Source organism: Sinohyriopsis cumingii, chromosome 6 (genome assembly GCF_028554795.1).
Source record: "Sinohyriopsis cumingii isolate HCF-2022 chromosome 6, ASM2855479v2, whole genome shotgun sequence".
Classification (NCBI taxonomy): Eukaryota; Metazoa; Mollusca; class Bivalvia; order Unionida; family Unionidae; genus Sinohyriopsis; species Sinohyriopsis cumingii.
In genome coordinates this window covers 146,860,893-146,874,155 of record NC_142966.1, presented here as the reverse complement: position 1 = coordinate 146,874,155, position 13,263 = coordinate 146,860,893, and positions in this window count along the sequence as shown.

The window sequence follows — 13,263 nt, the reverse complement described above, 5'->3', positions numbered from 1 at the left end:
CATTCACTTCTTTTTTTTTAAGGCACGAAAACATAGAGTGCATTTTTCTTTAACAATGTGAACCCGAATGTGCGCGATAATCGGGATCATTTAATCAATAGCCAATTTAAAGTTATATATAATGAAAAATGACACAATTATGGGGTCGTCTGACAAATGAGGATATCTGGCAAGGCTGCAAATACGTACGACACGTAGTAAAACCACACTTTCTAAAAGCTCAGGAGTAAAACCCGTGTAAATTGCATCCGATCAATAAAAAAATCGTGCAACGCTCCCCTTACCTAATAATTCATAACTTGCGAATGCAAATGTTCAACACTTTGATTCTAAATACGACGCAAATTTAATTACCCTACAATATGCAACAACCATTGGTCGCTCAATAATGTTGTCTTGGTAACCACCTCCTGGGAAATATGCCAGATTAGTTTCCACTGAGATGCAGACAATTTTTCTCGCCAAAAACGTAATATGCGAGAAGGGAAAGTGTCTTTGGCATTGGTATCATGAATGGATGGGGGGAGGGGGGGCATCATTATTATCAACTCTTCTCCTCAATATCGACCAAAACACGGAACATAATCTTAAGAGGAGTGCAAGTAGACACACTAACATGCAAAATGAGAATATATAACTTGAAACGTTAGCCTTACTGTCACTCAGTATTTAAGATATATTCCTCCAACAAAGGAGATCGGGGGACATACACATATAAAATCAATATTAGCACCTGAATAAGGCAAGAAGAATTCATTCGTTGAGAATGGTTGTGGGGATGGTCACGCGGTATCTCAGTTAGTAATGTAGTAGAATTCCAAAGGTCGCAAGTTAGATATCCGCCCAGGCCAGGAAGGAGGCCTAGACCATTACCTCAGTCGTTATTTAGCCAGAAGGAGGCCTTGACCATTACATCAGAGGGGTTATTTGTCTGGAAAGCGGCCTTGACCATTACCTCAGTGTTTATTTCGATGGAAGAGAGAACCACTCCGGTGGCCTAGTGGTTAGAGCGTCCGCCTCGGATGCTGGAGGTCGTGGGTTCGATCCCCGGCCGAGTCATACCAAAGACTTACAAAAATAGCACTAACAGCTGCCTCGCTTGGCGCTCAGCATTAAGAGGTTAGTGTTAGGACTGGTGGACCTGGTGTCAGGATAATGTGACTGAGTGGGACATCATGCTACATGTCTGTGGCATGATGCCTCATTGCTAGACATCACTGTAAACTGCCACACTGCAGACATCGTAGCGATATGACTGAAATTTTGTTAAAGCTACATTAAAAATCCAAAAATCACACACACAAACATTTCGATGGAAGAACCCAAATAACACACACACACACATTTCGATGGAAGAACCCAAATAACACACACACATTTCGATGGAAGAACCCAAATAACACACACACACACACACACACATTTCGATGGAAGAACCCAAATAACACACACACATTTCGATGGAAGAACCCAAATAACACACACACACACATTTCGATGGAAGAAACCAAATAACACACACACACACATACACACACATTTCGATGGAAGAAACCAAAACACAAGAAGAAATAAAAACACCGATTATCAATGAGCAGCATTGGCATTTTATTACCGTATCTACTGGCTTATAAGTCGAGTCCAACTGCTAACAACATAGATCCTGATCTGCCGTATCATAATGGGCCTGCAGATCGGTGTCTATGTTGTTTGTTTTACTGATTAGTCCTAAGAAAATACACAGTCCCAGATCTGCCAGCGTATTATGCGACTGCAGATCTGGTGCTGCGCAGTTTCCAATTGTACCCGTATTATAAGCGAGTACATACGGTACGTCACGCAGACTTGAGATCGAAGCTTGAGAAACAAAGTGACTGATATGCATAAACTGTTGCACCCGCGGGGATGGGGGTGATGAGGAACCTCGAAACGACGACAAAGATACGACAAATTACAAATCATTGTATTTCAGTATGGATGGACCACGCAGATTACGGTCAATATTTCTTTGTCAGATGCCATTAGGATCTTCGGTCGAATGAAGCTTGTGGTTGCATTCATTAGATAGCTCGTACATAAAAGTAGTACCTCTACAGATAGAATTCTTCGAGTCCCAGCAATTGTCTTGAATTTGGGCCCGTACCTTTCGCCAGAGGTTGTACCGTTTGCCATCTGTATTATTCAGTTGATCTTTATTCATTACAATAGTCCAGGTGGACTGTCAAGATCTTTATTCATTACAATAGTCCAGGTGGACTGTTAATATTTTTTTCATTACAATAGTCCAGAATGGAATATTAAAACGCTCTTTATTCCATACAAGAGTCCAAAAGACTTTGGTCATATACAAGCGTTTGAAGAGATGCCAGAACTTGGTCGGACTGAATTGAAATCGGCCAGCGCTTGACAGTAGCCCTACATAAGCAAAAGTTTACTGCCTGATGGTATGTACAATGATAACCCTGGGAGTCCTGTTGGTGTGACTTAATATTGCGGGTCAGATTTCATAGACTATCGGGGTTTTCCTTGCCCCAGGTTGCCATGACCATTGATTTGCACGATAACGGACCAAGTTTTATGGCTGTTGCCAAATTCCTTCAATTCGACTTTCGTGACCCCATTCAAATTGTAATTAACTATAAATTCAAAATTTCTTTTGCTAAAACTAATCCTTGTCTCTACCCAACCCAAATGACGTCATCAGCTTTACAGCTGTATCTTCTTCTCGATAAAGCTGCAGTCAAAATAACGCGAATATTTAATGTCAGTGAAAAATACAGAAGCGCCAGCAGAACTAATATGATCCAGGTGTTGAGGACTGTAGTCTGTATCTGACTATTAATTCGAGTAAGATCAAGTACTGACAATAATACGGACACCTTTACCAACTGGGCCAATCAATATCGATACGATTTATGATAGTGTCTTGTCCAGGACTGGTAACTGGTTGCTGTTACTCATAAATTTAGATCGGACCAAACGAATGAAAGGTTTAATCAGCCGCGTTTATTACAGTCTAAAATAGAATTAGGTCCGCACCAAATTTCTGGTACTGTTCGTAGAGTAGATAGTTTGTATCTAAATGAATGGTTCAGGTCTGAATCCGTTTACGTATCTAATTTGTCCATACCTAATACGTACCAAAATCAGGTCAAGACATTTTTAGATATGTAAACGATGGCATTATGATTGCTCGCGTCTATTTGATTTGGGTTTTATGTTAGGCTAACTTGACATTCAACACTAAAATATTTATGGAACAATTTGTAACGTACAAGAAATTTAAATGTACCAAATTGACAAATACAACGTGAGATGACTGCAAAGCAACCGGTTAAAATAACAAAGGTCGCTCGGTATTTTCAGCCTTACTGAAGCTGCACCTGTCCAATAACTGTGAACTTGTATTCTTGTGCGCGCGCGTGCGTGTTTGTGTTTCAGTACCTATCCTGAGACACACGAATCGGCAATCGTGAGTATGAGAGAAAGCTTGCCAGTAGCTTCTCTGGGGTTGTGGTTCTTAATGGGGTTTTATGGGGTTCTTCCTACATCAGATATACTGGCCGCCATTCACAGCCAATCATGTCCTGGAAAATGGCGTTAAACCCCCAAAACCACAAGCCAAACCACATGGTATACTATGGCACCAAGATGGTAATGCAATTACAGTAGATCAATGAAATCCCTCACGTACACTCGCTGGAATTCACGTAATTATGGATTTGTATGTCAAGGATAAGGAGGGTTTGGTTGGTCAGAAAGGTTATTCTGGCATCAAATTGACGTGGATAGATAACTTTGAAATTCAAACGGGAATACACTATGCCAACAGTATTGATATTAATTTGGCTTAGATTTTAGAAGAAAGAAAACAAGTTGCATCATCGAACGTTATAGATGTCTCTTCCCGAATTCGCTTGCTTTTTTCTGATATGCATACTCGTCTAGCACACAAAATAGAATATTATCGGGCTTCCGTGTTGCAAGAGCAGCTGCAGCAAGGTATGAACGTGACAAATCATGTGAGCAGATATAGGCATCTAATGCACGCGAACAGATAAAGTCGTTAAATGCACGCGAGCAGAAGATGTACTTAACATCAAAAGTATGTAAACTGACAGACTAAAAACGGACCTTGGATAGGACTTTATACAATTTATTAATTAACTTTTTTAGTCGTATCCATTACGTCCTTTATACTGAAAGAAATCCATCCAAAGTCATCACTATGTGTTCTACAAACTTGTAAGGTCCAGCTTAGCTAAAATGTTACTCGTACGTTTCATTTTCACTTAGTATGGTCTTCAAACTAAACGTAATGGACGCAATTGCACCAGTTCCATTTATTAATGTAAATGATGGTTCCGATAGTCGAAACGAAGCACTTCACATCAGTAAAAATATCAGTTTTAATCCGTTTCTTTTAAACCAGGAAACCACTTGATAGCTTTTCTTACTACATATGATTGCCAAGTTCTTGTTTTTTATGACTTTCTTTTCAAACAGTGGCGGATTCAGAAATAATGTTAGGTGGAGCGTAAACAAGCAGACAAGGGGCTGTAGGACGGAACACCCGATGAGCCCAGAAGACAAATCCAAAGAGGCTCATTAAGCAATTCCAAAGCATAATTAATACCATCTAACTATAAATAAAGGCTACTCTAGGAAACGTTTCGGTATGGAGTAAGATTGATTACACGTTTTTTTTTTTCGAAAAAGAGACGAGATGGTTTTTATGAAACTACATATCAGTGACATCATGCGATAACTACAAAATTCTCCATCGCTTATCTCATCCATTAATATTAAACCTCTTATCTGATTACAAACTTTAGATTACGCCAAGTGGTTCTATTTGCATCTAGAACTGACAAATACAATAAAACTTCGACACCCTCATGATTTAGTGTTTCCGCGCACTGGTATATTCTTCGTCATTTACCTATAAAATGAAAATGCAAGCGCATCTTGTGACGTCATTTCAGTTAATATAAGGTAATAACAACAGCTGGCATGACGGCAGTTCAAAATGGCCAGTAATTATATGTAAAGTATTATTTCTAGCATGCGACGGAAATGGTTCCGAGTAGAGCAAGCGCTGCACAGCAGATTACTCCTCTTAAAGCCTGTACCACTGCATTTGGATTACCTCCGCTATTTCTGGGAAACAGGAATATGCCTCCGATGAACTTCTCTGTTGTAATTTTCAGAAAAATCACTGATTTATTTTGCCGGACCCCCCCCCAAAAAAAAAAAGAACCGCAATCCATTCAGACCAAGTTAGGTATTTCTATTTCTGCGATGTGATCAACATCTACATTCGCAGCCTCTCGATAAATCCTACGTCGAAGTGATCCGAAAAGGTCAAAAAGCTTAGTAGTGGCAGTTATTTGAATACATTCGGGATATGACATTTAAAATTCAAATAAACGTCTTGCTTTGGAATGAATTTGCCAAAAGTAACTGAGAAAAAAATCAGAAAGCTTAAGCTAGCACAAAGTAAATTTATCAGTCGTTTCGCGCAAAATTCGATGTAATATAACACGTTTGAGAAGGTGACTTACTCTAGGTCTAACGGTCTGCGCATTCAGTAGCGTCATTTTATGACGTTGTCTTGCGAGACATTGGAATGAACAGGATCTAACTCGAATCGGTTCACAATTAATACTTCCAGTTCAGTACCCACGAATGTAGTTTTTGAACATTTTTTCCTCTCTCATTTTGGTGGTGATAGAAGAGTTTTGTTTATGCATTTTTGGTAGGGGTTTGAAGGTAACTGTTTATTCTTGTTAATATGATCTCAGGGTGTTGTTGTCTGTGTGTATTTCGGAGACAGTGCACAGTGAGTAATAAGGCCTTGGTGATGATCCGGAAGTGAAATCTGTGTTCTGTTTACATGCTGCTATGTTGACAGTCCAGCATCTCAAAAAAGAGCAGGTCAACCTTTGACAAGAACTTCACCGTGAAGTCATCTTTGAAAGGTATTTTAGATTAACATATGATTTGTATTGATTGTCACACAGTGGAAAGGTCAGTACTGAGAAACAACTGTAGAGAACATATAGTAAAATTAATTGTGTTCTATGTCCTGTCAGGGCAGCATTGATTCAACTTTAAAATGCTATAAAAAAAATTATTATTAATGATAGACACATGAAATTTTCACACCATGTGTATATTGACTGTAGCAATCAGAAAATATAATTAAAATTTAAAAAAATTAATTAATTTTTTAAAATTAATTTTAAAAATTTTAAACTTTAAAAATAAATTTTTACCGATAACTTCACAGAAATGGTATCTGTTGGAGATGACACTCATTATTATTAGCAACAATGTATTCCTACACCATATAGAAGTTGCAATGGAGGATTTTTTTCAAAGCCTGTCAGCGAAAATCTCATTAAATTCTGTAATAGCACATATTAGTGTTTGTAAAATATGGACAGGAAGTGAAAACAGCCAATGGATTATATTCCGTCATTCCGTTAACAATAATAGGCAGTATTGCAAAGGTTATGGTCATTGAATTGGCCATGGTGACAATCCAGACTGCATGATAAAGTTGAAATTGTAATATGGAATAAATTCAGGTATCATGATATATCCTTTACACCCAACCACATCCATATCAATTTATGTCTGGCATGGAAGGAAGGAAGGATGGATGGATGGATGTATGTGTTGAGTAACAAGGAGAAAGGAAAGAGTGTGGTCTTTATTTTAGTAGACCCTGCTGGTATGACAGTGCTTTCTTAAATACATTCCTCCCTCCCTTCCTTCCTTCCTTCATTTTATTCATTCATTTATTCATTCATTCATTCATTCATTCATTCATTCATTCATTCATTCATTCATTCATTCAGCTAGTCTAGTAAGTCATGTCTTGTCATGTCATGTTATTTTATTTTAATTTTTTAAATCTTTATTTATTTTGCTTTTTAATTTCTTTATTTGTGTCTTCATATTCAGAGAAAACTGTTTCGACCTCTCCATAGGTCTCATCAGGTGGTAGTAAGTAACACAACTGCACATAACATGCGTTGTGTTACCTACGGATTTCCCCACTACAGTTTTCCCTTCTGTACAATGTGTTCTTCATGGTGTCTTTGAGCACTTTCATTTTGCACATGGAATTAAGATAACTTTTTCTGTCTGCAGTGTCCATTGGCTCCTGCTAAACCTTTGCATAGGAGTGATCGCCCTTAGTGTCTAGCAGTCCTTTGCAGTAGTCAGACTTCCTATTGCCCTGCTGTGTCCTGTACCTCAGATGGGCTTCCAAGCAAGTCCCCATTTTATTTCATTAGCACTTTGGAACTCTATAATATTATAATTACATCATAGTAGAGAGTAAACTATTTTTTTAAGAGATTGACGATTTCGATTCCATTAGGATCGGATTATGGAGAAAATTCAAATCTAAAACGTTATGCGAACTTTTGCTGTGACAGTACTATTTAAAATCAAATAAGTCGTCCATCACCCGCAGTGGGACTTTGTTACGGGCAACCCTTACCATTCCGAGGAAACAACTCTGCTTCGTGGAACCATTCCTCATTCCCAGGAAACAACTCTATTACCTGCATTCATTCCCCATTCCCAGGAAACAACTTCATTACGTAAAACCATTTTCCGTTCCCAGGAAACAACTCTACTACATTGAACCATTCACCATTCCCAGGAGACAACTCTATTACGTGGAACCATTCCCCGTTCCTAGAAAACAACTCTACTACGTTCCCCATTCCCATGAGAGAGAAAAAAATGTTACGTGCAACCATTCCCCATTCCCAGGAAAGAACTCAATTACGTGCAACCATTCCCCATTCCCAGGAAACAAACAAATATTCTTCACTATCGGAAGACGGCAATTTTCGTTTCCACTTGTTGTGACCGGAGAGATCTGGTATTTAGGTAAAATAGCTGATGCTTCTGATATAAGTTATTTCTTCCTCCAACCTATGTATACAAAATGCTCTATATATAACCCCCTTGGCAAGTCAAACATACGGTTACCATGGCAACAATTGGGGATGGAATCTTTATCTGTTAAACGATATACGCAGTTTTTAACATGAATGGGTCTGCCATACGTGTTTACAATCCCTGAGCGACTAGAAACTGGTTATTTACAGAGAAAAATGAGGGAGTGGTCGGAGAGGATTGGACCTCTTTTTTGAACGATGTAATTGATCCATGTAACCTTTTCTCACCAGTATTAGTAAACTCGCATGTTCTTTTCTTTTCAGCGTTATATTTTTCCTTTCGAAATTAATCGATTTGCTATTAGGTTTTACCACATTACTAAGGACTGTGTTGTTTGGGTTATATCTCGACTCAAGAAAGGCTTCTTACAAACTTTCTCAAGTAACCCCTTTGGTCGAGCCGAGACTCGAACTCAGGCAAACAGAGATAAGTTGTGTGATCTGTAAAAGCTATCGCTTTCTATCACTCGACTACCAAACTCCCCAGGTTCTCGTCCGGGTTATACTGAAAAACATAAAATATATTCCTACTACTCGTTGCGTATTGCTTTTAATAACATACAAAATAAATACATGACAAGTTTTTAAGCCTACAGTAAGTAACATAATCTTTATTAAGAACTACTGAACTTTTCACACGAATTAATTTATGGCAGCACTGAGGTGCCAACTATTTAATAACGGGAGTGGGGAGGGGATTTCCCTTCCAGCCAAAAATATTATTTTGTTGCCATTATTAAAGATACATATTTTTCATCCAACACTATGAAAATAAGACATAAATTCTAGCAGAGCATGGCATGTTCTATCTATTAAAGGAATGTAGATTGTATCGAGCTGTGTTGACCTAATCAGGGTTCTGGAAAATATTTTAAAATCAGTCGTCCCTGGAATCTGCTGCAACAGTTCATCGTCCCTGACCTTATTTCTCTCGGCATAGTACACTTCTCCTCAAAAATATCTACTCTGTTGCACACCAAAAATAATCAGGTACCCGATGCACGCTTCATATACGGAAGCCTGTTAGTATCACGCTGAAATCAAATTTTAACTCGTAACTACAACTTAACATTATAAAGCTAACTCGTACTTACGAGATAGTATGTTGTAATTACGAGATAACTACGAGATAATTACGAGATAAATGTGTGTGTGTGTGCGTGTGTGTGTGCGTGTGTGTGTGTGTGTGTGTGTGTGATTTGGATGTTTAACTTAGCTTTAACAATTTTTCAGTCATATTGCTACGATGTAGCAGTGTGACAATTTGTACCGCAAACATGTGGCATAGTGTTTCTCCTACCCAGTCACATTATCCTGACACCAGGCCAACCAATCCTGACACTTAACTTCTTAATGCTGAGCGCCAAACGAGGCAGCTGCTTGTAGCATTTTTATATGTCTTTGGTATGACTCGAACCAACTACCTCCCTCATCCGAGATGAAACATTTGAAACAGAAAGATGTCGAATTGATCAAATATTTTTTTAAAATATAAATTCACGCAGAATCCTAATCCAGCAGTCTAGATCAAATTTCGTAAGTGCAGTTTTTCTTCGTTTGATGAGAGAGAGAGAGAGAGAGAGAGAGAGAGATTGTGTTCTGTTGTGCACCAAATATGGTTTGCACACACAACATAACTGTAATTGACCTACTCCTGCTGATGGAAAAATGGCGGAGAAGATCAGTAAAAAGTGTATAAAAACTTCGACAAAATACCAAACAAAACAGATAATATAGACAAAGGGGGTTATGTCGTGTTAAAGAGAAGAAATGAAAACTTTAAATGTGCATATAACCTGTTTTCAGTTAATTAATATGCCCGGCCTGCCAAAGAGTTTTGGTCAGAAATCCCGAGATTTTTATATAGTAAGCCAATTAAGAGCACGGTTGGCGCTTTTAGAATTTAACGATGGATTGCAGGTCAGCAAATATTTTTTAAACTTTTTTAAATGTTTAATAGTTTTAACAATTTATTAAAGTTTAAAACAACATTATCATGGGGAAAAGTATGACAAATATATTAACGTAGTCCTTTGTGCATTTAGTTTCATATAATCACAAAATTCGAATATTCAACATTAAAGCATATTAAATACCACACGAAAAGTTTCTCTTCATTTAAAATACAGCATATATCTATATATTTAAAAAGTCTCTTTCAAAATGTCATGCATAAAAAAGTGCCTCCCAATCTCTCCCTACCATCTCTTATTCTAGTAGTTTTACTACATTGAAGTTTATGTTACATTTGATATATTTATCCGTGCCCTTAATTAACTATAAAATCGATTTTACTGATTTTTTCTTCTTCTGATCTCGGAGCCAGCTTTCCCTCTCGGCATAAAAACTCGGACTGCCTCTAATTTTGTTGTATGATACTTTAACCATGAATTTCGTCTGGGAAACACAATCCTTCGTTTTGATTTGCCATTCAGGATTACCTTTCTGTAACCGCCAAAATTATAACACTCCCATGGAAGTCATCATTATTCTATCAAGTCCGCCATTATTATCAACTAATCGGGAAAATGGCATTTTATGACACCTATTTCAAATGATGTTTCTGAAGTTCATCCATATCAAAAGTGTTGTAGTTTCTCAGTTCTTACTAATAATAATAATGATAATAATAATAATAATAATGAGGACTTTGTATAGCGCCTAATCTTTAGAAGCTCTAAGCTCTTTACAACATTAGACAACACCTATAAGATAAAAAAAATAATAATATTATTACAAAAACAAACAACATGAAATTAGAAAAACATTAAAAAATAAAAAACATGCTGAGAATATTTCAGGTAGGAAACATTATTAGGTCTTTAAGTTTGTTCTTGCAGTCGAAATAAGTGAGTTTTGAGAGCCCTCTTGAATGTGATCACTGTGTCTTTGTGTCTTAGTTCAGTTGGCAATTCATTCCACGTTGCTGGGCCCTGGTATGCAAAAGAACGCTGTCCATATGACTTTGTTTTCATAGTGGGAATAATGAGTATACGATTGTCAGAAGAGGAGCGTAAGTATCTTGCTGGTGTGTACACATGGGTGAGGTCAGATAGGTATGTTGGACTAGAGTCCAACAGTGAAATGTAGCACAGAGAACAATGTTTGTGTTTGATTCTGGATCGAATGGATAGCCAGTGTAGGGTACAGAGCAGCGGGGAGGTATGCTCTGATCGTGGTACTCTAAGTATGATCCAAGCAGCTGTGTTTTGAACTTTTTGAAGTTTCTGGAGTAGATATTGAGATGAACCAGACAGAATTGAGTTACAATAGTCCAGTCTTGAAAGTACTAATGAACACACAAGTGTTTTAGTGGCATCAACTGAAAGATATTTACGAATTGAGCTGATGCGTCTCAGCTCAAGATATGCAGCCTTGCATATGTTCATGACATGTTGGTGCAATGTGAGAGTACTGTCCAGAGTAACACCTAGGTTTCGTACTGTTGTGTGAATTTAATGTTGGCGTTGCTAATATTTATTGTTTGAGGTAAAGGATGTGAATGAGAAAGTCTTTGTGTTGTGATCAGAATGGCCTCAGTTTTATCATCATTCATCTGCAGCTTGTTACAAGTCATCCATGATTTCACATCAGAAATGCACCTATCTACACCTTGGATGGTAGCATCAACTTCAGTTGGGTGGCTAGAGTGAATGTGCCAATTCTTCTTTACCTATTACATATGGAACTTGTTTCGTTAGTGCCATTATACTACCCGTAACGCTGTTGTTTTTTTGTAGTTGTAGTCATGGCTTTAAGGACAAACGGTACAAATTGTATGGAAGAGTGGCAACCAATCTGGAAATGGGTGCATGGAAAAATGGGAACTAGTCTGGAAATTTATGCATTGGAAAAGAAAATGGGAACCAGTCTGGAAATGGGTGTATGGAAAATGGGAACCAGTCTGGAAATGTGTGCATGGAAAAATGGGAACCAGTCTGGAAATGAGTGGATGGGAAAAAATGGGAACCAGTCTGGAAATGAGTGCATGGATAAATGGAACCAGTCTGGAAATCGTTGCGTGGAAAATGGGAACCAGTCTTAAAATGTGTGCATGGAAACCAAAATGGGAACTAGTCTGGAAATGGGTTTATGGAAAAATGGGAACCAGTCTAGAAATGATTGCATGAAAAATGCGAACTAGTGGTCTGGAAATGAGTGGATGGAAAAGAAAATGGGGCCAGTCTGGAAATGGGTGTATGGAAAATGGGAACCAGCCTTGGAATGGGTGTATGCAAAAATGGGAACCAGTCTGGAAATGAGTGCATGGAAAAGTTGGGACCAGTCTGGAAATTGGTGTTTGGAAAAATGGGAACCAGTCTGGAAATGGGTGCATGGAAAAATATTAACTGGTCTGGATGCATGGAAAACAAAATGGGAACCAGTCTCGAGATAGGTGTTTAAAAGAAAAGGGGGAACTAGTATGGAAATGGGTGTGGTGGCGCTCACCAGACAATATGTACTTTTGAGAGAGTGACGTATGTAAGGTGAAGTAGTTCGCATTTAAAACATGCACAGTGGAGAGAATGTTTGCATACCTCTATGCTACATTAATGTAATGTGGATGATATTTCTTTTGGATATTGTACTTTTGGAAATTTTACATGATTTAAGCACACTGCTAACTAAAATGACTGCTCCCTTGTGTTAAAAAATCAGTCTGAATTAGTCTAAAGTACACTATACATAGCAGCTATTAAAATAGGGAAAATGAATTTTGCCAGACTAGACAATACCAGCTTCTGAAAGTGCAATGAATGAATTACCAAATATATAAAATGTAAAAAAAGTTATCAGCTCTTTTTTATACAATTGACCTCTGAAGTTCAGGAAGTGAAAATGACCAAGTAGAGCTAGCACTTTTTTGAAAGGTGCACATTTGAAGTAAGGCCAAGCTGTATACTCTATAACCCATAGTACACCCATCAATCATACACCAAAATAAAGGGAATTAAAGGTTCTTTGCATTATACAAGGTCTTTTTTAAATAGCCAGTATAACCAGTGAGGAAAGCCGGGGACATTCTTTTTCTTTAAAATCCTAACCTATGCAAAATGCCAAACTGTATAGCGCCACCTGTATGAAAAATGGGAAATAGTCTAGAAATGGGTGCATGGAATAGTGGGAACTAGTAGTCTGGAAATGAGTGAATGAAAAAGAAAATGGGGACCAGTCTGGAAATGGGGGTATGGAAAAATGGGAACCAGTCTAGAAATGGGTGTATGGAAAAATGGTAACCAGTCTGGAAATGGGTGCATGGAAAAATGGGAACTATTCT